Below are 26,738 nucleotides of genomic sequence, written 5' to 3'. Positions count from 1 at the left end.
GTTATTTCAAGGCCTCATTTAGCCATGGATGTCAAAGAATTCAGTTCTTAATTGTTACATTCCTCCTCTCTACAGCCCTTGGATGGCTCCTGGGCTTCAGCAGCTTTGGCCTCCTTTACCAGTCCAAACCCTGTAAACATTTCCCTTTGCATTAATAACAGTGCAACAATTTCTCTGTGTTCATTATCAGGTTCCACCTTGGCCTGAGAGATGCTGCATGCATTAATTATTAGGCATTCTATTATTTAGCTTATAGTGCATTTTGCCCTGAACGCCTTCACCCCTTTTTTAATTCAGGAAGTGAGGTGCATTCTGGGACCACTGACAAATCAGAGATTCTGGAGATCTAAAAATAGAGCCAAGGGATTTCTGGCTGACCTTTCCCGTAGATAAAATGCAGATATGAGGTCGCTGGCATACCAGACGATTCCATGTTGCCTTGAGCAGGCTTAACCAGTCTGGATTTGAAGCCAAATTGTATGCAAGGGGGATGTGGTCCCGTTCTTAGAGAAATCAGAACTAAGTTTCTATGCCTACAGGAAGGGCTCAGCCATAGCAACCTCATCTGAAAACCCTGGAGCTGGGCAGCCTTCTCTCTCAGACTCTTTTATCGGGGGACCTGCAGGCTTGAGTCAACTTTCTGTTTATTTAGTTAGTTAGTGTATCTGGCTCCTGCCCATGACAAAGTCCTGCCTCACTCACACGTGAGAGCGCCCTAAACTGTTGGCAGCCGGCATGAAATGGACCTTGAATCCAGGAATAGGGGGAATGAAATGTCTTTGCGCTAGCCGTCATTTTTTCTTCATCTCTTTTGCGCTAGACCTTCCAGAAGTAGGTAAGATATATTTGTCTAAGGAGGGCTCTGTACCTCTGGCAATTATGTCTGCCGTCAACAAAACAAAACACCAGCAAGGGGTTGCAGAGGGAAAAAAAATTCTATCATGTCAGAATAATGAGATCTGTGATTTCAGCACTTACCGGGTCAAAGACACACACCATGTGTTATCTATAATGCTTTGCTGCTGACATTTTAGGAAATTACATTTATACATAGGACAGAAGATGCTTAACCACTGTACTTCACTGCTGCCACTACTCTTGACAGAATGCTTTGATTTATGAGTCCAATTCCCTAAAACAGACGCTTTGAGCAGTCATAACTGTATTTTTTTATTTTCCTTTGCTTTTATCCGCAGTGTCAGTGATGAAGTGATTGATTATCCTGCCGCGGATGTCGAGTGTAGTTTTAAATTTAATCCTGCCACCACAGCAGCAGCGGTGGCGGTGGATCCTGGAAGGGGGGGGGGGGGAGGGCGGGGAGAGACAGCTTTCGGGACCGCGCTCAGTCTGACGGAGCGCTGCATTCGGAGGCCATCAAGTCACAGCGTCAGGATTTATGACGCCGAGGATGTTTCTTATGCAGTTAGTGATTTAGGGACTTTTTCAGAAGTTTGGCTGCTTGGAAATTGCAGCAAAACCCATTAGGGTGAGATGTCTTCCTTTATGTTCCATTACGTTCTTGAGGTGTTTTTTTGGGGGGAGGAGGGAGGGGGGGTATTCCTAATGAGAGACTTGTAAATTTTCAGATAAATTTGCCAACAACTAGTGTGCTCGTTTTTCAGATGATTATTATTATTGTCGCTAGTGCTTTCTGAAAATGACTAGAATGAGTGATCTGACAACTGAAAGCTCCTCTTTCGATCTGCCATTTGCAGAGGCTGCCTGGATCCACCCCTTCCGTATAATGGTGACAAAGACTTCAGACAAGCGCCGGGGAATATTTGGAGACTCCGGTTGAGAGCCTGTGCCATGTTTTTACTGTGAGCTACGTTTTCACTAGCCCAGATCTAGAAATAGCCCCTTGCACCCACATTAGCATTTTCAGAGCTCCCTCATGGTTTCCGTCTCTGCTGCACTGGAACGCTCTTACAATGATAAGATGGTCCGGCTGAGCTCTGTGAAGAAAGAGAGCAGTGTGTATGTGTGTGTATATGTATAAATGTACCGAGCCTGGAGTGAATTTGGTAAGATGTTGAAAAGGGAAAATGTGACTAAAGATCTCTTATGGCATGATTAGGTCTAGCATGGGAGCAACTACCATCTGCCTAATGTCTGAAGTGCCCCTCTACTGCAGAATTTTCTGCTTCTTGCTCTCCTTAGTCCCTGTGCTGGACAGGGGGGCAATACTAGAAAGGATTATTTTCTTCCCTGCAAAAACACTGACAAGATTGCAGGTTCCCTTCTAGATTGAAGCTGGCTCCCTGTAGCTCAGAAGACTAACCGCCAGTTTAAAGTGTTGTGTTGGTCCACTAGTTGATCTTTCGGGCATTAATTTGGCAGTAATGAAGCCAAATGCATGACATTTACAAAGGAAAGTCTGCTGTCAGCGAGAATGGAACCATATTCTGCTGGCACCTCGGAGAATACACTTAGCTTGAAATAATGTTCATTTTAGCAGGGTTGTAAATTACCAGCGTCTGCATCCAGAGGGATTTTTTACCATTTGGAGCGAGATTCTCGGCCTTTTGCTGTGCTACATCTGGTGGGCACTGTAAAGCAGTTCAATAGAAATGTGTTTGAGACATACACGGCCGGATCTCATATGGCTTCTACATTGCTAATGTTCAGTCAACCTTTTTCAGTAAAGATGAGGATTTAAAATCATCTCCCTCCCTCCCCCCCCCCCCCCCCGATCAACTTACCTTTTTCACATTTTCTATAATTGATCTTGTGTTATTCATAAGTGAAGATGAGACTTATTGATCCCCATGGTTTAAGAATTCTTTTCAGTGTGATCAGTCAGATGGCAGAGTAGGTGAAAGCACTCGGTAGGAAAGGTGACCAAATCCCCCCTGTAGATCTGGTTTCAGTATAGGCCACACCTTAGAATAACTGCAGGTAACTCCGACTGGTGATTCCAACTGGTCTGACATTTGCAGAGGAAAAATATTTACAAGATGCTCTACAAGAACATTTGAATAGGCACATTTCACAATAAGCTGCCCTGACCTTTTGGGTTCAGATTCACAGTGCCAACGTGCAAAGTTAGAATTCACTTCAGACCCAATTCTAGATCATTCTCATAACAAAGCTTAAGGATTTACTAACATGTTGCTTCTCCCAGCCTTTATGAGGGTTACTGATCTCACAAATTCTTCCCCTTTCAGGGCTCATCCGCACTGGATTACAGCACTGTACAGAATACACTGTGGAAAAGTTTTCTTTTCATACTCCTAGTTCAAATCTTGCATTCTAGGGATGTGCATTTGTTTGAAAGATGAGTAAAATGCAATGAATGAGTTCATATTTGTTTGTTGCAGATGTGGACCCTTAGACCAAGGGGGAGTTGACGTTATCTGTGAGAAGGAGCCCCTTATGTCCCCACCATTGGCAGGCGGAGCTGGCTGAAACATAGGCCCAGCTGGAGCTTTGCCAATACCAGCCCACAGGCCCTTAGGTTCAGACCTCAGGTGCTGGGGCCAACTGGTCTTAAGTGCAGGCCTCTGTGGAGCTGAAGAGTCCTTGCAATGGAAACATTGTAGGCCAACATGGAGATAGAAGCAGGGTCAAGCCGGACAACAGTCGGGACAGGCAGGAGGCAAAACAGGCACGGATCAGGCTGAAGTTGGAGGCTGGCAGCATACTCTCGGAGTCCTAGTCCAGACAGTGGTCAAGATGGACAGAGTTCAGACAGTGTCAGGGTCCAATCCAGGGGTCAAGCCAGAGGTTCAACCGGAGGAACACAGAATGAGGAGAATGAATCCCTAACATGAACAGAAGGGACACTTGAAGACTGATGAGGTGGAACAGGCCACAAGGACAAGGACTCAAGACGAACCAGACTGCCAGACCGGACTAGGAGCAGGACGCGGAACACAGGAACACACTGCAGGATCAGGAACTAAGAACTAGATCACAGGAATCAGGAACAAGTGGCAAAATACAATCTCAATGAGATGACCTGCTGCTGAGGCAAGGAAGGACTGCAGAGGCTGTCTTCTTATAGTTCTGGTGGGTGATTTCATCATTGGTCACTTCTGGGATTTTCCTGCCACGGGCCCTTTAAGAGAGGCACTGTTGGCGCGCGTGTGCTCCTAGAAGGGCCAGAGAGAGAGGCAGCATCAGCAGCAGGCCAGGCACGGGGGCCTGCCACAAAGCCTGGGAATTTGGCCCAAGAACAGGGAGCTCAGTGCAGGAGGTAGCCGAAGCGCAGTGGTCCATCACTTGCACAGAGGGAGGCCTTCCCCAGTGATGGTGACCAGTGTCCAGAATCCGGAGTTGGAGGTAAAAGTGGCAGTTTGAGGGACAGACCCGTGGACTGCCAATATCAACAGTACTCCTTCCTCTAACCACCCCCTTTGAGGGTTTGGGTTTCTTGGGAAGTGTGGCATGGAATTCACGAAAGAGGCTTTTATCTAAGATGTTTTCCTCCAGTGCATATCCTTCCCAAGAGAGAAGATATTTCCATCTTTTGCCGCACCATCTGACATCTAAGATTTCCTTCTCTTGATATGTGGTATTCTCCTCTGAGGGGATCTCTGAGGTTCCGGCGTTTTCCTGGAGGGCCATGAGAAGATGAAGGGCTTTAAGAGCAAGACATGGAACATGTGAATTCCCAAAGATGTGGGCAATTGTTACCGGTATGTTACAAGTCCGAGTTGCCGAACAACTGCAAATGGTTCGATGTACCAGGGGCGATGTAGTGGCAGTCTTGGGCCGAGGGGGAGTTGGCGCAACCTGCAGGGAAGAGCCCTGCAGGTACCCACCATTGGCAGGTGGAGCTGGCTGAAGCAAAGGCCCAACTGGAGCTTCACCAATATCAGCCCTTGTTCCTCTTGGGTTCCGGGACCGGCTGGTTTAAGTATGGGCATCTGTGAAAGTGAAGATCTGAAGATTCAAGAAGGACAGGCTAGTACACAGATGAGGAACAAGATCAGAGTCCAGCAGTGGTCTAGGTAGGCAGCAGGCGTTCATGGTCAGATTCAGGCTGAGGTTGGGGCCAGTAGAGTTCACTCAGAGACAGAGTCCAGGCAGGGGTCAGAGGTAGGCAGAGTTCAGAGTCAGGGTCCAATTTAAAGTCAAAGACAGAAGTCAATACAAAGGAGACGATGAACAGAGTGGAGGATGAAGGACAACAAGACTGATGATGAGGAACAGGAACTCAGGAAGACAGGGGCGGAAGACTAACCACAGAAGAAGGCACAAACTGAAGATGAAGACTAGGAATTCAGGAACAAGAACTGGAGCAGAACAGGAAGAGGAACACCAGAATGAAGAGCTGGGAACAGGACCGCAGGCACACTGAGGCAAGCACACTTTGGAGAAGCTGACCTATTGCTGAGGTGAGGAAGTCAAGGTTTGAAGGCCTTTTATAAGCCTTAGCTGGCTGATGTCACTAACAAGATCTGCGGGAGGTTCCCGACGCAGTCCCTATAAATTCAGGCCTTAGGTGAACGCATGTGCTTAAGGAGATCTGCGTCACAAGGGGTTTCGTCAGCAACGTTGGCTGTCGGGGAGCCTGGCAGCCTGGAACTGGTGGCTTTCTGCTGCACGGGGATGCCAAGCATTTGGCAAGAGGTGAGCACGGCGGTTTGCGGGGTTAGCCCACGGACTGTCAAACGCAACAGGCAAGTCATATGGAAGGGACTTGAAGTCTAATATGGCATGTATTCAGCCAAACCTTCTCTCCCAGTTTAAACTGTGAAGCGGGTCTCCAATGAATTTCTGAACCTCTTGGCCTTTTTGGATGCTTTTTGAAGCATTTCTTGGGTGTGAGTCCACAGTTCTTGGAGCTCCTTTGCAGAGAGTTGAGCCGCTGGCAAAGGGACCATTATACAAAGAGGCAGAGGAAGCAGCAGCTGTCTTCCATAAACAATTTGGAAGGGTGAGGAGCCCGTGGCCATGAGTTATAGGAAAAATCTGCCCAGGGCAAAAGAGATGCCCAATTATCCTGTCGTTCATTGGTGTATGCGCCAAGAAATGTTTTGAGGGTATGGTTGTTGGGTTTTTTTTTTTCATTTTATTTTTATAAATTTCAACAAATACAAGCAAGATACAACTTTACTTTAGAAAACAAAAATGGTGTATCAGAAAAGAAACTTCAAATTATACATATAGGAAAACAAATTCAAAGATACATCACTTTTCCATAAAGAAATTCGAGCAGGACCAGAAAAATAAAACGGAGATTAAGAAACCTCTAAATAGAAATATGTATTAATGTGCTACGGCAGACCAAATTCTAGGGATCATTGGAGCTATCATTCCCCAGATAAATTAGATGGAATAGACCTGGAATTAATGAGAGATTTTAGCTGCTGCGGAAGAAAGAAAACAAAACATTAATTGGAAGAATGGATAACACATTTACAAGGGTATCTTAATACAAATGAGAACCCCCGATGAAACAATCTGACATCTTAATGCCAGGAAATCACGCCTCCTTTCTTGAGTAGGTCTAGTGAAGTCGGGAAAAATACGTACTAACTGCCCATAAAATGGAATAGAGATGTTCTTAAAGTAACTCTTCATAACTTCGCTCAATTCTTGTTCTGATATTAATGAAATAAGAAGTGTTGATCGATCATAAATTTCAACTGTAGTCTCCTCAAGAAACTGAGTTAAATTCACAATGGCATCAAGTTGTCCGTCTCTAGATAATGCCTCTTTACTAGTTCCCAGAAGGAAAAACAATTTATTGATCGAGGGAACTTTCTCCTCTTCAAATTTCAAAATTTCAAGGAAAAATCTTTTCAAAGTAAAATAAGGATATTCCCCTAACACAGGGATTTAAATGTCTTATGTGATTTTTCAAAAATTCCTATCAACGGGAAAAGTTGCTATAATCTTTGATTAATTTAAAGCCGAGGACTGAATATGAGAGACAGACACCTCTGATGCCAGTATTTGAGATTTAAGATCACAAATTTGATCATTCATTTTTTCCTCTGTAGAGTTCACCTTTGTAGTAAGAGTCTCAATCTTAGTTTGACATTCATTCAGAGAGCTTCCATACCCTACAGTTAAGTCCCATAGGGCATCAAGGGTAACCACGGCTAGTCTGGGTGGGGGATGGTAAGACTCGCCCAAAAATCTAGGAGAAACTTCTCCTGGAATACCACTCACCAACACTGCAGTAATTCTCTCCTGGTCGCCCTGAGTATCAGCTGGAGAAGAGGAAACCAAAGAAGGAGCTACATCTGAAGGAAACAAAACCTCCAGCAAGCTCGGAGAGAGTGGAGAAGATGCCAACAGAACTCCACTCCAACCCGCCCCCCCCTCTCCGCAGACGCTTGGGCTACGTCATCTCCATGCGATGCAGGTCCAAGAGTGAGATCAGCGATGGTCGGTACCAGTGGAAGATCCAGGGGACTCAATGTAACTTCCCCAGGCGATACCGGTGCTCCCTCACCGGACATTGCAACGGGGCTCGATACCCCCCTCATTTACTGGCACTCCAGACTAATAAGATGTCATTAAACGCTGTCCGCTAGGGAGAGAAGTGTCTGGAGGGAAGACACAGAAAATGCTTGCTGCAGATAATACTGAGTTTATGACTTTGCAAAGTTAAAGGCTAGATATTGTTTTATATTATTAAATTGGAAGGGCCTCTGGGTGAGCATTGCAGAGCATCTGCACATGTGCATGTAGCAATGTTCACCAGGAGTTGGGGGATGGGCCAGCCAACTGACGCAGGAGGCCTGAAGCTGCAGGATAAGAGGTGGCAGGATCCGCACCATGGGAAGTGGCAGCAATAGTAGAAGCAGAAAGGTTGGCAGGGCCTGGGCTTCCCAGTCCCCTCCAGTGAAAGAAAGATGGGACTCGAATTGTGAGGGGTTGATTGAGAGGAAAGGGAGAGAAGGAAAAGAAGGGGGGCAAGGTGTGAGTGAGAGTGGCGGAAAGCCAAACACGGTGAATGAAGGGAAGGGGGGAGTGAGTGAGAGAGAAGGGAGAGGAGGGAGAGTGAAAGGAAAAGGAGAGGATAAGTGAGCAAGATGGGATGAAAGAATGAGATAAGGGAGGGAGGGAAGGGAAAGAGGAAAAGGAGTGGAGGAGATGAAGGCAAAGTAGGGTAGGGATGAATGAGAAGAGAGGGGATGAGTGAGAAGGGAAACTCATCCCCTCTCACTCTGGGACAATGTCAGGAAATACTTCTTCATGGAAAGGGTGAAGGAACGGTAATGGAATTCAAAAGGGCATGGGGCAAACAGAGAGAATGGAAATGAAGAAATGGGGCAACTTTTCTCTTATACCTACACTTTACATTTCTGATTGGGGGTAGACTGCACAGAGTGGCAGTTGCTATTACCCTTAACAGCCTTTCCATTTCAAATCAAAGTGACTCACAATTAAAATTAACAACAATACAATAAATATAATAATACAGAAAAACAATAGCAATCACTATTCATATCACTAAAGTAGGGAATAGGTGAGTGAAAGGAATGGCAAAGGAGGTGAGTGGGAGAAGATAAATGAGAAATGGGAGAGGAAGTGAGTGACAGAGATGAAGGGGAATGAAAGAGGAAAGGATGAAAGGGAATGAGAAATGGGAGGAGAGGAGGGAAAGGTGAGTGAAAGGAGAAGTGAATGAGAAAGGAGGGAAGACGGAAGAATTAAGTGAAAGGAAAGGTGAGGTGCATGAGGTAAAAGGAAGGGAGCATGAGAGAGAATGGAGAGTAGAGAGGGAAGGATTGAGTAAGAGAAGAGAGAGGTAGTCAAGGAAGGGATGAATGAAAGGAGAAGGAAGACCAGGGACGAGAGTGAGTGAGAGGAGTGGAAGAGAAAGTAAGAGAGGGAAGAGAAAGGAGGGGAGGGTGTGAGTGGGAAGGAAAGAGAGGGAGAGAGAGGCAGGGCTGGTAGAAGCACTAGGCGAACTAAGCGGTCACTTAGAGAGCCACAGGTTTGGGAGTGGGAGCCTAGTGCTTCCACCAGCCTGCTGAGATGTGGACTTCAGGCAGCAGAGCAATACTCAGGATTGCCTCTCCTTCTTTCCACCCGCAAGGGCTGGAAGAGGTCCCTTGGGACTGTTTGGGCGAGAAGGGGACCCAGTCACTGCGGCCAAAAGGAACAGGATGCATCAGCCCCGTGGGGCTGGAAAAAAGACCCAGACTTCAAGAGGCAAAGCAGTGTTGGCAGAGTCCATGCAGCTGAAGAGGATGATGAGCAGCGTCTCTTCCACAAATGGAAGAGAGAAGAGGCTTCCAGATGCTGCACAGGCCCAAGGAGGAGTTTGCTGTTCCTAAGAGAGGGAAAATGTGTGTGTGTGTGTGTGTGTGTGTATGTGTATGTGTGTGTGTGAGTAAGCATGTGAGATAGCATGTATGAGAGTTAGATTATGTGTGTGTGAGCATATGTGTCTATGGCAGTATGTGAAAGAGCATGTGTGTATGAGACCATTAAAGCGAGGGAGTGTGTATGTGTGTGTGTGTGTGAGCGAGAGAGTGTGTGTGTGTGTGTGTAGGTGAGAGCAGAGAAAGCTTTCTTACGTGCTCCCTCACTTCCCAACCCAAGCCACTAATCCACAACAATCTCAAGGTGATTGGAAATCAAAAATTCCCTGTTATAGAGAGTGGGGGTTTTTCTCTCCTGAGAATATGAAGCAGCGTTTTCAGAAAGGAAAGATAATCCATAAGCTTTTTAGGGTGATGCTGGAGCTTCACTCTAGTTTCCTACCGTACAAGGGGAGGAGGTACAAGAGAAGTGAAATGGTGAGAAGATAAAAAATGAACAAGGAGAGCGACACCTTTCTTGAGCAACATTACTATGGACATCAAATTTGATATGACGCATAGCAGTAGTAACGCTTACCTGCTGTCCCAGTCTCTGCGTTGCTTATTGCCTTTCCTCAATTTATGCCATCGAAGCAGAAGGGAAAGGTGAGGGTTATCCTCCCATAGTCTCCCCTCCCTTCAGGCCAGCAGGTTTTGACATTGTACATGACCTTGCTAGCAACCTCACAGGGAACCAAAGAGCCTGGTGTGCTTTGCAGCGAGGGAGAGCTGCATTTGCCAGTGGAGGAAGTGTCCCTGAGCCCTGACCAATGATTTCTTCTGGCACAGAGAGGCATTCTTTGCATGGATCCTGTGGCTCACAGTGATGATGCGGCTGATGCATCTGCAGTGGAGAGGACTGCTGCAAGATTAGTGAAGGGGCTATGGAGATCTTGGCGAAGGGGCCATGGCTGCCTTCCCTTCACCTTTTTCAGTCTCAGTTGGACCAGGCATATCGGAAGCAATTGAGGGAACATTTTCGTCGGATTTGTCCTGGGAAGAACAGTCTGCCTCTGTTGGTGAGTTCTGCAAGATACCATCCCATCCAGAGGTAATGACATTAGATTCCATCTGGGATTTAGGAGCTGGCTTTGGGAAATCCTTAAATCTATGTAACACCAATTTTCTTTAAGTTTTCAGCAAATGTCTACTAATTTTCAAGGTCAAATTATCACAGTTAAGTCCAAGGTTTCCACCATTGAGATCACTGTTAAGGATCTACAAGTCTTCAGTTCAACTACAGTGAAAGACCGTAATGTTCTTTTTAAATGTATTGTACATCTTGAAAACAGTATGAGACATAAATCTTCTTTTTTTAAATTTTCCCAAGATTTGGGGGGAAATTCCCTACGTGACTTTAAAGAAATATTTCCAGGAAGTTTTCAGTTTTCCACTTGATGAATTGCCTTCTGTGAATACGTGTTATTTTCTTCCTAAGAGTTCTTCCGCTGTACTAGTGCAAAATGCTGATGCTCAATTTTTAAATTTAACCAATTTCTTTGATAATTCTTCTGTGGAAGTTTTTGATTGATGTACTTTGTTGGTTTTATTTATTTCTTCTCAAGATTTGAGCAAAGTTATGTGTAATTACTGTAGGAATTTTTCCTGTCACGTCTATGGTTAATTACTAAGGATTTTCCCTGACTTTGCGCAAGTTACCCAAATGAGAAGGAAGCCATTGCCTTAGGTTTTCCTTAATACTACAGCTATCAAATGTAATAATGAGTGTTTTATCTTTTTTCTACCTGAACAATTGAGGGCTTTTTTTGATTCCCAAAGATCCGTAACTTCCTCCTCAATGTCTATCAATTAATGGGGGTTTTATTGGTCTACTTTTGCTAGTCTTATGTTAATGCCATTTGGATTTCCTTATAGTCTCTCTGAGTTTCTTTGCTCCTTCTGAAATTGTACTGCTTGGGTTTGGATGATACTATTATTTGTAATTTCTAAGTAGAGAATTTGACTATTTTTTTGTTTGTTTCTTTTTATTCTGGAATCCATGTATTTCTGTAACAAAGTTAGGGGGTCATTTTCTAAGCCTATCGTGCGCGAAAAGTCCCTTTTCGTGTGCGATAGCTTGCCAGGGGCAGAGCTGGGACAGAGTTGGGACGGCGGTGAGGCGGTCGTGGTGATGTCTTCGCTGGCGGCGATAAGGTAAGTTACGTTATCGTCGCCAGTAGTGCGCCCAATAGCACCGCCTTTCATGGTGGCGCTATTGGGTGCGAAAGCCGGCAGCGATAACACCGCGGTGCTGTGATGATTGCCGGCTTTCGCAGATACCCCCCCCAGTTTTCGCGGGATTCACCATTCTGCGCTAGAATGATGAATCCAGGCCTTAGTTCTTTGTACATATTTTAAAAATCCATAAATAAAATATGGACAAGGAAACCATTGTTTTTATTGTGTTAATATTTTTTATGTTGTTTTTAATCTTTGTGATCTTGGCCTGGATTGTACTACATAAGTTAAAGTAAACAGGTGATTTTGAACACCATGCTGGACTCTTTTTCCCTTTTGCCCAATGTACTGGTTAGGACACTGGTTTGATTTTTTTTCTTTCTACCCATTTTGCTAATTCTGGTTTCCTTGCTCTTACATTGGACTCTCTTGCACTTATTGGGATTATCCAGCTGGAGTATGAGCCTTTGTCTGCAATAGTGACTGACCGTGCCAGGGGCCCAGGGACATAGCTTCCCCCCTATCTGGACTTGGACCCAGACCCGTAAATCCTCTGGTTGAGACTGACTACACAAATGGGGGACTGGTTACACATTGTTTGTAATTATGTGTGGCGAGGTTCAGGGAGGGCGCGCATGGCAGTAAGGTTCACCTAGAGTGCCCAGCATCCCTTCTACCGGCCCTGGGGAAGGATGTGTGAGAGAAAGGTGATTATGGGAAGAAAAGACAGAAATGGGAAGGGAGGGGGTGAGTGAGAGGAATGGGAACACAGAGGAGGGTGCTGAATGAGAAGGTGAGGGGGCACATGGGTAGGAGAGGAGAGACAGATGGGAGGGAAGTAGAGGATTAATAAAGTGAGGGAGAGGGTAGGGGATAGAAAATGAGGAGGAGGACAAACTGGAGAATGCAAGAGGGACAGTCTCCATATTCCACAGGGTGCAGCCCACTGACGGGGTTGGCAAGTGAAGTGAGCAAAGATGCATCCCTTAGTATATAGGGAAAGACACAGAGCTCAGTATTCAAAGTCTTTGTCCAGATTACGTTTTTGAGTTATGCACACAAAAACTGCGTTTTGAAAATTTTACCCCTCGCCAACTGCATAAACTGTGTGCGAACAAAATGTATCCAAACCAAAAGAAGCGTGAATGGAGGTGTTCTGCAGGAAGGGCTGTGCCTTAACTTGTGAGCACACACATTGAGCCTTCTCCAGTTAAAGTTAAGGGGGTCATTTTCAAAGGAGTTACGCATGTAAATGTGACATACTATCATAGCAATTTTCAAAAGCTATTTACTCGAGTAAAGTGCACTTACTTGAGTAAATCCTATGGACAATTCAATGGCATATATTGTAGCAATTTTGAAAAGCCCACTTACTTGAGTAAAGTGTATTTACTCGAGCAAAAACCAGTTTTGCTCGAGTAAATGCTTTTTAAAATGTACCCCATAGTGTGCAAGCCTAGTCTGAAAAATAGCTGTCTGAGTATATTCAGTGACAAGATTATGGCCACTGAATATCCAGGGCACGTTTCACGTGTAATTTTCCCTTGCCAGCTAATTGAATGTTGACCTCTCAGATACTGCGTGCAATAATACTGCTTTCCAATAAGGGTATCTCCATACACAAGTTTGTTGTTTCTTCTACCGTGCAGAAACTCCGGATCCTTCATTTTTTTTCTTAGAATATGGCTTGCAAGTGGTCAGTCGGGTTCTCTCGCTTCCTACTTTTCCCTTTTTCTTTATTCTTATTCTTCCTCCTCCTCTCGTTCCCTTCATGTCTTTCATTTGTATCCTTCTTCCAAAGCTCTCTTTTCCTCTCCTTTGTGCCCTCTCTGTCTTTCTCTTTTTTCCTAGTTTGTCCTTTCCACAGCAGTGTCTTTTTCCGTGCATTTCTAAGAATGACTTTACATTACAGGCTTGACGCTTTGGTTCTGTTACCATGCTGAGCACAGAAAGTTACATTCTTTCCCCCACATTTCTTCTCATATGGTCACCCTAGAGGTGACTTATGACCTTCGGGCACTATAACCATAAAAGGCAATGCGACCCAATTTTGAGGAAAGTCATTGCTTAAATCCAGATGATTTTAATTATCATTGATGCCTCGAAACGGCCAATTACATTAAGTGAACTTGCAGGCAGATGTAAAATGCGATAAAGAGGCTTCCCATGACACTTTCCAGTTCTGAAGTATTTTGCGTGGCTTTTGCAACATTTTGCACCGTGTGGACATCAAACTCGGATGCTGCATGTCCTGCCTGGGGTGGGTGAAAGTGGAAAAGGTTCAGCTTGTCCTTCTGTTTGGGTCATTTTGTTGGTAGTCTGTTCTTGTCAATGTTCTGCTGTGTAGCCCCTCTTCTATGGTGGCAATGAAGGCCGGAGTCACGCTCATTACCAGGGCTTAGTCCCTACAAAGTATAACTAAGAGGTGGGGGAAGATAGACCACCAAAGCCCATAGTGTAAATGTTTCTTTCTGTAGGTGAATGTTCAAACTCTTAGAGGATAACTTTCAAACAATTCCACGTGGCTCCATATATGTGCATATATGGCCATGCAGAGATCTACTACAGTATTTTATAACCTGAGTGTCCAGCCCTGACAAACGTGTATGTATGGTTATGCACAAATATCTGCAATGCATTGAAAACACATATTTCAATGTATTGAAAGCGGATACTTTTCCAACCTATTTTATGAACATTCACTTGCATATTTTAAGTGTGAAAAAATACAGCTTGCTAATTTATTATTATTATATTATTATTTAAGGTTTTTCTATACCGGCATTCATGATAAGATCATATCATGCCGGTTTACAGATAACAGGGGGTGCAAAAACTGTTCTTTTAACAAGTGCGGAGGAAGCAAAAGTTACAATAAAACAAGGTTGTAGAACTGGGGGAGGAAGGAGAGAAGGATAGCGGCGTAAAAAATATTTACAGAGGTAACTTATTTACAATGTGCAGTGATGTCTCTTTATGGATATTTGCATTGGGCAGTAAGGTCTCTCAATGGATATTTGACTCCGGAAAGGCTTGCTTAAATAGCCAAGTCTTAAGTCTTTTCCTGAATGTTGGTAAGCAGGGTTCAAGTCTAAGATCCGGTGGTAAGGTATTCCAAAGAGAGGGGCCCGCTGTAGAAAAGGCCCGGTCTCTGAGTGCCTTATGGAGTGTAGCTTTAGTTGGGGGAACGGTCAGGGAGCCTTTGTAGGCGTCTCTGATAGGTCTGGATGATGTGTGCATTCTGAGGGGGATTTGGAGGTTGAGAGGGGCCTGTGAGTGGATGGATTTGTGGATGATGGTGATGGACTTGTGTAGGATTCTGTAGTGTATTGGCAGCCAGTGAAGATTAGATAGAATTGGCGAGATGTGGTCTCTTCTTCTGGAATTTGTCAGGATTCTGGCTGCCGCGTTCTGTAGCATCTGAAGTGGTTTTATGGATGAGGACGGGAGACCTAGCAAGATTGAATTGCAATAGTCCATCTTGGAGAAAATTACGGATTGTAAGACTGTTCTGAAGTCATGAAAGTGTAGTAGTGGTTTCATTCTCTTGATTACCTGCAGTCTAAAACCCTGATTTAATCATGCAAGTTAGTATATTTTAAAACATGCATGCATAATTGAAATCATCATTCCTCCATCAATCTACCCAGTTCCCCAGGTCATCAAGACCCCCCTATTTCTTCAGCCTGAACTCCCCCCAGTTCACCCAGACCTCCCACTCAACCAATACTTGACAGCAGTCCAGTCTGATATCAATTGCACGAGATAATTAGCATGTGTAAAATTGCGTGAATAAGTTATCACATGTACCCGTGTAAGTCTGTTATAAGATAGCAATTTACGTGCGTACCTCTTAGCTGTGCCCTGAGTCTGCCCCTTTTCTAGGCAGGTAAATGTGTGCACTAAAGCGAACATACGCATGTATTTTTGATGCTTATAAAATAGTATGTACGCGAGTACAAGCTACTTACCTGCTTCTATGCTAATATTACGCATGAAACTCCTTTGAAAATTCACCCCTAAGTCTCTGAATTGAAGATGGCCAATAATCAGGCTGGACATTTGAGTAAGGTGTTTAAAAAATAAAAAGCTTACTGTACACTAGGGGTGTGCATTTGTTTCCTACGTATTTGTAATCCGCAATGTATAGGACCATATTCGTTGTATTCGTGGGGAAGCGAAACGTATCGCGATTCCCCACGAATACAACGAATTTTAGTTGAATTATTCGGCCGTCTAAAGGAGCCAATTTAAACAAATCCCCCACCCTCCTGACCCCCCCAAGACTTACCAAAACTCCCTGGTGGTCCAGTGGGGGGTCCGGGAGCCATCTCCTGCACTCACACCCTCGGCTGCCGGTATTCAAAATGGCGCCAATAGCCTTTGACCTACTATGTCACAGGGGCTACTGGTGCCATTGGTCAGCCCCTGTCACATGGTAGGAGCAATGGATGGCCGGCGCCATCTTGTGCTCCTACCATGTGACAGGGGCTGACCAATGGCACCAGTAGCCCCTGTGACATAGTAAGGGCAAAGGCTATTGGCGCCATTTTGATTACTGGCAGCCGACGGCCCAAGTGCAGGAGATCGCTCCCGGACCCCCGCTGGACCACCAGGGACTTTTGGAAAGTCTTGGGGGACCCTCCTGACCCCCACAAGACTTGCCAAAAGTCCAGCGGGGGTCCGGGAGTGACCTCCTGCACTCAGGCCATCGGCTGCCAGTATTCAAAATGGCACCGATAGCCTTTGCCCTCACTATGTCACAGGGGCCGACGGTAAGGTGTTTAAAAAATAAGGTGTTTAAAAAATAAAAAGCTTACTGTATACTAAGGGACTTTTGGCAAGTCTTGGGGGACCCTCCTGACCTCCACAAGATGGCGCCGGCCATCCATTGCTCCTACCATGTGACAGGGGCTGACCAATGGCACCGGTAGCCCCTGTGACATAGAAAGTCAAAGGCTATCGGCGCCATTTTGAATACCGGCAGCTGAGGGTGTGAGTGCAGGAGATGGCTCCCAGACCCCCCACTGGACCACCAGGGAGTTTTGGTAAGTTTGGGGGGGTCAGGAGGGTGGGGGGTTGTACTTAATTCAATTTTAGCCGGGAAACAAATAAGAATTAACGCATGTACGTATTGGGGGCCCCCCTTGCCAAATGCAACATATCTGCCCCCCCCCCCCCCGACGAATACAAATCCTGAATGCAACATATGGTGTCCCTCTGCACATCCCTACACTACATCCCCTTCCTTCTCTCTCACTCACCCTTATTCAATAGTAATTGGTACTAAATGTTTAGGTTTATTGATTTAATTAATCACTTTTCTATAAGTAATCAAAGCGATGTACAATAAAATAGAACATACACAATAAAAACATTAAATTCAAATCAAAAACTAAAAAACACTAACAAAACATAAGACTGGTAAAACACTGCATAGAAAACAGCATTTCCTTCCAAATTGATCTGTGCCTGTAGTCCCTTAGTCTCTTCTAGGGGTCTCCTTTCTTCCTGCAAGTAGAATATTAGGCTGCACAGGATGAAATGGAATGGGTTTTCCTATCCCATTTGGATCTTCCTTTTCAAATACCTGTGGTCAGGGGAAGCTCAAGACAATCTGCTGCCCAAGGCGAGGGATGACATGGCATGCCCCCCTCCCCCAGCCAAGGCACGGCACAGGTCAAATCATCAAGAGGGGCAAGGGAGGGGGGGGGGGTGTCTCTTTATAGTCTGGCCCTTTTGGTGATTTCAAATGCTGTGGAAGGGGGAAAGCAGGGTCAGAGTTCCCAGAGGAGTGGCAGAGTGGCAGTGATAATGTTTCTAGGAGTGGCAGACAAGGATGGTCAGGTTACAGGCTATAGTCGGTACTGTACCCCAAAACCTAGCACACCATCAAAACCTCACCCCAAGTTCAGAATGCCCCCTTTTACAGTAGTATAAAAAGTTGACTAATATGTGTGTCTCCTCAGAGGCTCGCTCTCTCTTTCTCTCTCAAACAGGATTTGTGATATTTATCATAAATCCCACTTCAGCCATGAATGGTTAAATCCTGCAATAGCATGCATTACACTATCACGTGCAACATTAAGCATCCTCTATTTTCATTTACTTGGCCCAAACTCCTCCCCACTTGACTGAATTTTAAAAATGTGCATAAGCATCTTGTGTTATTTATCGCATGCATTATGACATTATTGCAGGTGTTAGGTCCTTAACGCCTGTGATGAGGCCCTAATGCAATTTGAAAAATGACCCCCTTTGCTTGTACTCTGAGGACATAGAGAGACAGACAGCTGTTCTTGCTTCATAGCCGAGCTACATGTAAATTCCAAACAAGGGACAGAGAAGCCAAGACTTGAGAGACAGAGGCTTCCTTCCAGAGATATCCAGACCCAGAAGCACACGGCTGATCACCCTCCTAAAAGAATGAGTTAACTAATCTAAACTTTGCACAGAGTGTATCTCATTATTATTAACAGAGGAGTAAAGTTTATTTCCTTGCCATTTGTCACAAATTCAGTATCTCATAAGAACATGTCATGCTGGGTCAGACCAAGGGTCAATCAAGCCCAGCATCCTGTTTCCAACAGTGGCCAATCCAGGCCACAAGAACCTGGCAAGTACCCAAACACCAAGGAGATCCTATGCTACTGATATGATTAAAAGCAGTGGCTATTCCTTAAGTCAACTTGATTGATAGCAGTTAATGGACTTCTCCTCCAAGAACTTATCCAAACCTTTTTTAAACCCAGCTACACTAACTGCACTAACCACATCCGCTTGCAACAAATTCCAGAGCTTAATTGTGCATTGAGTGAAAAAGAATTTTCTCCAATTAATCTTAAATGTGCTACTTGCTAACTTCATGGAATGCCCCCTAGTCTTTCTATTATCCGAAAGTGTAAATAACCGATTCACATCTACTCATTCAAGACCTCTCATGATTTTAAAGACCTCCATTATATCCCCCCTCAGCCGTCTCTTCTCCAAGCTGAATGGCCCTAACCTCTTCAGCCTTTCCTCATAGGGGAGCTGTTCCCTCACCTTTATCATTTTGGTTGCCCTTCTCTGTACATTCTCCATCGCAACTATATCTTTTTTGAGATGTGGCAACCAGAATTGTACACAGTATTCAAGGTGTGGTCTCACCATGGAGTGATACAGAGGCATTATGACATTTTCTGTTTTATTAACCATTCCCTTCCTAATAATTCCTAACATTCTGTTTGCTTTTTTGACAGCTGCAGCACACTAAGCTGACGATTTAAAAGTATTATCCACTATGATACCTAGATCTTTTTCCTCGGTGGTAGCTCCTAATATGGAACCTAACATCGTGTAACTACAGCAAGGGTTATTTTTCCCTATATGTAACACCTTGCACTTGTCCACATTAAATTTCACCTGCCATTTGGATGCCCAATCTTCCAGTCTTGCAAGGTACTCCTGTAATGTATCACAATCTGCTTGTGATTTAACTACCTGAATAATTTTGTATCATCCGCGAATTTGATTACCTCACTTTTTGTATTCCTTTCCAGATCATTTATAAATATACAAGCCGTTAAGCCCGTTAAAACGGGCTACATCCCTCTGTCTCTCACCTCCCCCTCATTCTCTCTCCCCTACCTCCCTCATTCTCTCTCCCCTACCTCCCTCCCACCCACTCACCCACTCCTCCCCAGCCTCCCTCTCCTCTCACTCAGTCCCTCCCTCCCACTCAGTCTCACTCACTCACTCCCTCCCCCTCTCTCCCTCTCACTCACACTCAGTCCCACTCACTCTCCCTCAGTCCCACTCCCTCCCTCCCTCTCCCTCAGTCCCACTCACTCTCCCTCAGTCCCACTCCCTCCCTCCCTCTCCCTCAGTCCCACTCACTCCCCCTCAGTCCCACTCCCTCCCTCCCTCTCCCTCAGTCCCGCTCACTCCCCCTCACTCAGTCCCTCCCCCTCACTCCCTCCCCCTCACTCAATCACTCCCTCCCACTCTCTCTCTTCGTCCCTCCCACTTAGTCCGTCCCTCCCTCCCTCTCTCTCTCTCCTCCCTCCCTCGCTACTGGCCGCTGCCGCTACCGCTGCCGCCGCCCGCTGCCGCTGCCCGCTGCCGCTACCGCCGCCGCCCGCTACCGCCGCCACTGCCGCCCGCCGCTACCGCCTCCGCTGCCGCCCGCTACCGCCGCCGCCCACCACCGCTACCGCCGCCGCTGCCGCCCGCTACCGCCGCCGCTACCGCCCGCTACCGCTGCCCGCTGCCGCTGCTACCACCGCTGCCGCCATGTTTTTTGGTTTTTTTTGACGCTGCCTAAGACTGACGTGCTCGCCCGCACATGCGCAGTAGAGCTGCTCTCTACTGCGCATTTGTGGGCACGTCGGTCAAGCTTCATTTATCTAGTTAGATTGAAAGGCACTGCACCAAGTACAGATCCCTGAGGCACTCCACTGTTTACCCATTTCCACTGAGAAAATTGACCATTTAATCCTACTCTCTGTTTCTTGTCTTTTAACCAGTTTGTAATCCAAGAAAGGACATCGCCTCCTATCCCATGACTTTTTAGTTTTCTTAGAAGCCTCTCATGAGGAACTTTGTCAAACGCCTTCTGAAAATCCAAATACACTACATCTACTGGTTCACCTTTATCCACATTTTTATTAACCCCTTCAAAAAAATGAAGCAGATTTGTTAGGCAAGACTTCCCTTTGGTAAATCCATGTTGACTGTGTTCCATTAAATCATGTCTTTCTATATGCTCTACGATTTTGATCTTTAGAATAGTTTCCACTATTTTTCCCAGCACTAGAGTCAGGCTCACTGGTCTATAGTTTCCCGAATTGCCCCCAGAGCCCTTTTTAAATATTGGGGTTACATTGGCCACCCTCCAGTCTTCAAGTGCAATGGATGATTTTAATGATAGGTTACAAATTTTAACTAACAGATCAGAAATTTCATATTTTAGTTCCCACAGGTCCAGGTGATTTGCTACTCTTTAGTTTGTCAATCTGGCCTACTACATCTTCCAGGTTGACAGTGATTTTGTTCAGTTCGTCTGACTCATCACCCCTGAAAACCATCTCCGGAACTGGTATCTCCCTAACATCCTCATTAGTAAACTCGGAAGCAAAGAATTCATTTAGTCTTTCTGCAATGGCCTTATCTTCCTAAAGAGCCCCTTTAACCCCTCGGTCATCTAACGGTCCAACCGATTCCCTCACAGGTTTCTTGCTTCGGATATATTTTAAAAAGGTTTTATTATGAGTTTTTGCCTCTAAGGCCACCTTCATTTCAAATTCTTTCTTCGCCTGTCTTATCAATGTTTTACACTTAACTTGACAATGCTTATGCTTTATCCTATTTTCTTCAGATGGATCCTTCTTTCAGTTTTTGAAGGATTTTGTTTGGTTAAAATAGCCTCTTTCACCTCACCTTTTAACCATGCCGGTAATCGTTTTGCCTTCCTTCCACCTTTCTTAATGCGTGGAATACATCTGGACTGTGCAACTAGGATGTATTTTTAAACTATGTCCATGTCTGTTGAACACTTTTAACCTTCGCAGATGCACCTTTCAGTTTTTTTCTATTTTCCTCATTTTATTAGTTTCCCTTTTGAAAATTTAGTGTTAGAGCTGTAGATTTACTTATTGTCCCCCTTTCAGTTATTAGTTTAAATTTGATCATGTTATGATCATTGTTGCCAAGTGGCCCCACCATTGTTACCTCTCTCACCAAATCCTGCGTTCCACTAAGAATTAAATCTAAAATAGCCCCCTCTCTCATTGCTTACATATAGGAACTTTATGTCTCTAGCAAGTCCTGATGTTACATTTACCCAGTCAATATTGGGGTAATTGAAATCTCCCTTTATTATTACACTGCCAAATTTGTTAGCTGTTGGGATGCCCTAATTCTCCTGTTTCATTAGTATCCTTCAAGGAAACATTCCTCTGAACCATGCACTGGTGAGTGACTATTGGCTTTCCCCCTTGTTCTAGTTTAAAAGCTGCTCTATCTCCTTTTTAAAAGTTAGTGCCAGCAGTTTGGTTCCACTCTGGTTAAGGTGGAGCCCTTCCTTTCGGAAAAGTCTCTGCCTTCCCCAAACGTTTCCCCAGTTCCTTACAAAACTGAATCCCTCTTTCCTGCACCATCGTCTCATCCATGCATTGAGACTCCAGAGCTCTGCCTGCCTCAGGGGACCTGCACGTGGAACAGGAAGCATTTCAGAGAATGCCACCCTGGAGGTTTTGGATTTCAGCTTTCTAACTAAAATCCTAAATTTGGCTTCCAGAACCTCTCCCACATTTTCCTATGTCGTTGGTGCCTACATGTACCACGACAGCTGGCTCCTCCCCAGCACTGTCTATAATCCTATCTAGGTGACGCGTGAGGTCTGCCACCTTCGCAACAGGCAGGCAAGTTACCAGGCGGTCCTCACATCCATCAGCCACCCTGCTATCTACATTCCTAATAATCAAATCACCAACTATGATGGCTGGCCTAACGCTTCCCTCCTGAGCAGTAGCCCTGGGAGACTTGTCCTCAGTGCGAGAGGACAATACATCACCTGGAGAGCAGGTCCTTGCTACAGGATCACTTCCTGCTACACCTTTCTGATCCAAGGCAGCAATGGGGCTGCCAGAAGATCTCATCAATGTACCTTTCTGCCTCAGTTCCTCCAAGTCTGCTACTCTAGCCTCCAGAGATCGGACTCGTTCCCTGAGAGCCAGGAGCTCTTTCCACCGAGTGCACACATACAATCTCTAACTGGCGGGTAAAAACTGGAAAACCCCCCTCTTGCTGCTGGACTGCTGCCTTCATCTTAACTGCTTCAGCCTACAGCTGCAGTCAAGCATAAACCCTTGTTGGAAGGTACAGACACACGAGATAGAGCTGGGACAGAGAATCTGATGGCCCATGGTCTTTCTGTAAAAGACTGAAACCAGACCACCTTTCTGTTTAGTAGGAAGTAAACCATTTGTGGAAGCTCCACAGGAGAGAGAGACCTTCTACATACTGCAGTGCTCATCTAATTGGTTTGTCAACTAGCCAGCTACAACATCAAGAGGAACTTCTTCATTTTCTTTTTTCCACACAATTTTGTGTTTGGGACAGGGTGCACCTTTACAAATGGTGACATTGGGGTAGATCTGTTCCCCCAATTTTTGAGTACTCAGGGGTAAAGACAATTTTTGAAAGTTGTGTACTTCACTGCTTCCCCCCCCCTCCCCAACCTTTCTCTAATAGCATTCCCTATTTTTTTATTTAACTATCCATATGAGTGTGTTGGTTGGCCTGGTTAACAGACCATACCCAGTGTTATTTTTGTATTGCTTGATATAAAATATGAAAACTGCAAGTTTCCCATTTAATGTTCTAGTTAAAGGGTTAATTACTGTTTTATTCTGGGCTAATGATTTTATCTGGTCTGTGGGAGGTTGTTTGGGAAGGACACAGACTTGTGGTATCGGGGTGAGTGGGACCCTGTTTTATGTCCCATTCAGGCTACGAATCCGAAGATAAATCATATTAGTAAATATAATTTCTCATGTGGTACTCCCCACCCCAAGCATAGGGGTAATTGATAGTCCAGAACAAGGGGGGGGGGGGGGGGCAGACAAGCAAATGTTATACCATGGATAGGTTTGAAATTTGGTCTGTAAATGTGTTATCTGGCTTCCCCATCACCTCTGACCCCTCTCTGTCCACCAGTTTGCTGACTCCCCATTGGTTATTCCTCTCTTTATTCCCTGATGGCTATGAGCATCAGGGTCATCCTGATTCAGTTGCAATCCCATTGCCTGTAACAATTTGTACAATTTTGAGAAATCAGGCTTATAAGTCCCAGACTGTAACAGGACAGGAGAAGGCAATAGAACTGGTTCGTTCAGCCCCTCTCCCCCCTCCGTGGATTGAAGCCATCTGGTAACATGTCAGAGCACTTAATCACTCGCTGGAGGAACTTCTGGGAAGTGGCTGATTGCACGCTTCACCTCTTTTTGGACAAGATGGGTCTAAAGGGTTTTCCCCTGTTTTGTGTCTACGGGAGAAATGCTTAGTGCATCTGGCCTTTGTCACTGAATCTGAAAAGCCCTGTCAAGGTGCCTCTTCCCTTCCGAGCCGGTCCCAGCCAGAGCTGAACGTGCTGCCAAATTGAGTTGTAGCCGTGAATTATTTAGAAGCATCAGAGCAATGCCGTCGTATCAATAACACAGACTATCAGTTTGTGGCCTTGGGGCTGCCTTTCCTGCACTCCATCACTAGTGCCTCTCATGAATTATTTAAAAGTTGAATTACTCTGCATGTAGAGGAATCATACCCTGGGAAAACAAGGTTGCTCTGAAATTAATTTTCTGTACTAAAAGAGGGACAGAAAATCAATTAATCGCATATTATTCTATACGGAGACAGAGTAAAGAAAACACCGAAAATGGCTGCAGCTATACATCAGCAAGGGTAGAATTGCCAGAGTGCTTTGCAGGATTGTGAGTTAAATCTGGCAACAATAAAGGTAAATATACTTGTAAGGCAGCTTAGGCCTTACTATAAGGCTGAGTTATGTGCCATGTTTAACATGGAGAACTTTCCAGCTAATGGGAGGATTTTAGAGATGTGTTTAGGATGATGAGAGAAAGGAAGTTCCTTCCTTCAAAGGGGATGGGTTTGACAGAAAGGTACTTAAGGTGCTTCCACAAGCACTGGGCAGAGCTTTTAGGGAGCTAAAGAGTAGGGCCCGAGACTCTCATGACCTCGTACAGTGCCTAGAGTACTTTCTGGGCTGGAGAAGATCTGAGTTTGGATTTGTTTAAGAAGCCAAGGAAGATTTCCAAGGAGATAGGGGATCCATCAGTCAATTGGGACATTTCTATCTGCCTTGGGAAGCCCATAGCTTGGGACAGAGATTTTTGTATGAGGCGAGGAGTTTCCTGTACTGCATTTGGGGCACTGGATGGGGCTGGACTGGGAAAACCCCCTGAAAAGTGGTCATTTTTGAAGCAAAGAGAACTGTGAGGAACCCGTGTGAATGTTTTTGGTAAAATCTTCCGATCGAAGGCTTCCTCTTCTACCAAGAAAAGGATTTGGGAGAGAATAGCTGTGGATGTGAGCTCCTTGTCCGTAAAACCCAGGGATGTCAAACAGATCCAGCACCGCTGGCGAGATGCATGAAGGGACGTGAAAGAAAAGGCAGCCAAAATCGAGGCATTGGCGCGCAGGACTGGTGGTGGTCCACCATCCGATATCGCTTTGACCCCCATTGAGGAGCTAGTCCTAAGCATGTTCGTGCTTAGTGGGTGCACCATACAGGTGGTGGTACTGGGCCGAGTGAAGGTATGATTTTTGAATGTGCTTCCTTGTTTTCCTGTGATGTTTTTCTATTGGGCGCTTGTGTGGTTAACAACTGAGAATTATAGCAAACTTTTAATTGTTTTAATCTCTCTTTCTCCACAGATCAAGGAGTCAACAGTGTGGATGATGGTGTTGAAGGAGAGACAGGGTCTCCCCCGACACCGGACTTCACCTTTCCTATGTCAACAGAAGTGTCTCTCCGCCAGCCAAGCCTGCTTGTCCAGGAGGCACAGCCTGAGGAACAAATCATCTGTCACAGATTATCCCTGAAAGACTGGGAGATGAGACAACAATGGTCCCGGACGCTCCGGGAGAGGCGGTCTTTTGTATGGAGGGGTTGGGTACTGACTTCTGCGCCGGCCTGATGTCAAGCATCACGACAAGTCTATCACCCAGAGTTTGGAGTCTAGGCACAAGGTACTTGATACTATTCGCATAGAAAACACCAATGCAATGGCAAAAGTGTCTCGCCTGTTGGACAACTAATGAGCGCCATAAATAATGTTGCTAGTGCAGTGAGGTCTCTTAAAGAATGGTTTCTTATGTTGGATTAATAAAAGTTTTTAGTTTTGTGTGAGCTCTGTGTTACATCTTTTCTTTATGGGCTATGGTTTGGACAAAGGCCAGACATCGGCCTTCCTCTGTACGAGGGCAAGGTTGTGGTGAATTTCCACGCCCCAGGCCTGGTTCAAAGCCTCACTGGTGCATACACATTGGAACAGGTAAATGGGGCCTGGAGAGATCACCTTGGCAAAGAGCAAAAATAAATACTCTACAGCACTGCTTCGCCTAAGTTTTAGGTTTTGTGGCACACCTGCAACAGGGCCCACTTCACTGTGGCAGAATACCAACTTCCCCATCAACACTTTCGCTTATCTTCATTCACCCTAATACAATCATTATTGACTGACAATCACAAACCATTGAAAAATAGTTATACATTTTTTAAGTGAAATAATTATTTACAATTTTTTCATTAATAGAAAGGGGGGGGGGGGGCTGGATGGGGGTCCCAGGGGGACGAGGAGGAGTGTCGACGGGGCAATGGTGGCTGGCTTGGTGAGGCCCGGGCCACAGCTACGAGTGACTGAGCTCCAGCGATTACTCAGAGCAGCTCAATCACTTGTTCCTGGCCGTGCCTCAGGTCCGCCAAGTTGGCTGTCATCTGCACCATGAGCCCTTCCATGGAGTCCAGACTCCGGCTCAAATGGATCTGCAGAGCCAGCACAGCATCCAAGTTTGACATGATGGGAGAAGGCATGCCTTCCTCCCATGGCCCTTCCTTGGGTGCTGAGTATGGCTCCCGAAGCTGTTGAGCAGCAGGTGCTGGTTCTCCAGAGAGCCCATTGCTGTCATCAATGATGACAACCTCCTTGGCCTCCAGGGACATGGGAGCAGGAGAAAGAGGAGCATCTTCTGCCTCCTGAGGTGATGGAGGTGGTGGTGCTTCCTGCAGTGGTGATAGTGGCTGTGGCATGGGAGGTGCTGGTGATGGTGAACCTGCCGGCCGTCCACACTCCTCTTCATCCTCAGACGTGCTGCTGGTATCTGCAATGATAAATATCAAAGCGTAACTAACATAACATGGAGAGACAGTGGTAGTAAAGGTAGGTCATTGGGGATTTAGTGGTCAAGATTTATCAGTTGTGCACTACAAATACAGGCAAACTCACTGTCTAGCTAACCATTATTTACATGCGCAATTAACATTGGTGTTCACTGCACTTTACATTAAAAACATAAATAAAAGGAGTCGTCGCATGTAACATGTGATCAACAATTGCAATTTTACCCTTTACCTTATTGGCATCCCTGAATAACTTGCTGCTCGTGTTAATTTTTCAGAGAAACCTACGCATCCAGTAAATTTAAACTTTTTAATGTACACAAATGACACCTGATATTTGGGAACAAAGTAGTGTTCAACATATATGCATTGGTATTAGTTGAATG

General features: G+C 45.4%; 1 long non-coding RNA gene across 1 annotated transcript; it reads left to right on the top strand.

Annotated features, from left to right (window-relative positions):
* Positions 1-1,357: 1,357 nt before the first annotated feature.
* LOC115091596 lies at positions 1,358-25,362 on the top strand. The gene is made up of 2 exons (XR_003856780.1): positions 1,358-1,486; positions 24,888-25,362. It is a non-coding gene; the product is annotated as an uncharacterized LOC115091596 (long non-coding RNA).
* The last annotated feature ends 1,376 nt before the right edge of the window (positions 25,363-26,738 follow it).

This window comes from Rhinatrema bivittatum, chromosome 5 (assembly GCF_901001135.1).
Source record: "Rhinatrema bivittatum chromosome 5, aRhiBiv1.1, whole genome shotgun sequence".
Classification (NCBI taxonomy): domain Eukaryota; kingdom Metazoa; phylum Chordata; class Amphibia; order Gymnophiona; family Rhinatrematidae; genus Rhinatrema; species Rhinatrema bivittatum.
Note: the sequence above shows the minus strand (reverse complement) of the source record. Positions and strands in the feature narration are given on the sequence as shown.